This window comes from Macrobrachium rosenbergii, chromosome 34 (genome assembly GCF_040412425.1).
Source record: "Macrobrachium rosenbergii isolate ZJJX-2024 chromosome 34, ASM4041242v1, whole genome shotgun sequence".
Lineage (NCBI taxonomy): Eukaryota > Metazoa > Arthropoda > Malacostraca > Decapoda > Palaemonidae > Macrobrachium > Macrobrachium rosenbergii.
In genome coordinates, this window is record NC_089774.1 from 11,677,239 (window position 1) to 11,677,658 (window position 420).

Consider the following 420-nt stretch of genomic DNA (forward strand, 5'->3'; position numbering starts at 1 on the left):
TCAACCAATCAGATGACAGATAGAAGCTACAAGGAAGTTTCTTCGGCGCAATCGAGTTTTCTGTACAGCCGCTACAGCGTATATAATCAAGGCCGCCGAAAATAGATCTATCTTTCGGGTATGAGCCGCGGCCCTTGAAACTTTAACCCCGGCCCGGTGGTGGCCTGGCCTATATCGTTGCCAGAAGCCCGATTATGGCTAACTTTAACCTTAAATATAATAAAAACTACTGAGGCTAGAGGGCTGCAATTTGGTATGTTGGATGATTGGAGGATGGATGATCAACATACCAATTTGCAGCCCTCTAGCCTCAGTAGTTTTTAAGATCTGAGGGCGGACAGAATAAATTGTGGACGGATAGACAAAGCCATCTCAATAGTTTTCTTTTACAGAAAACTAAAAAATGCCCAAAAAAAACAT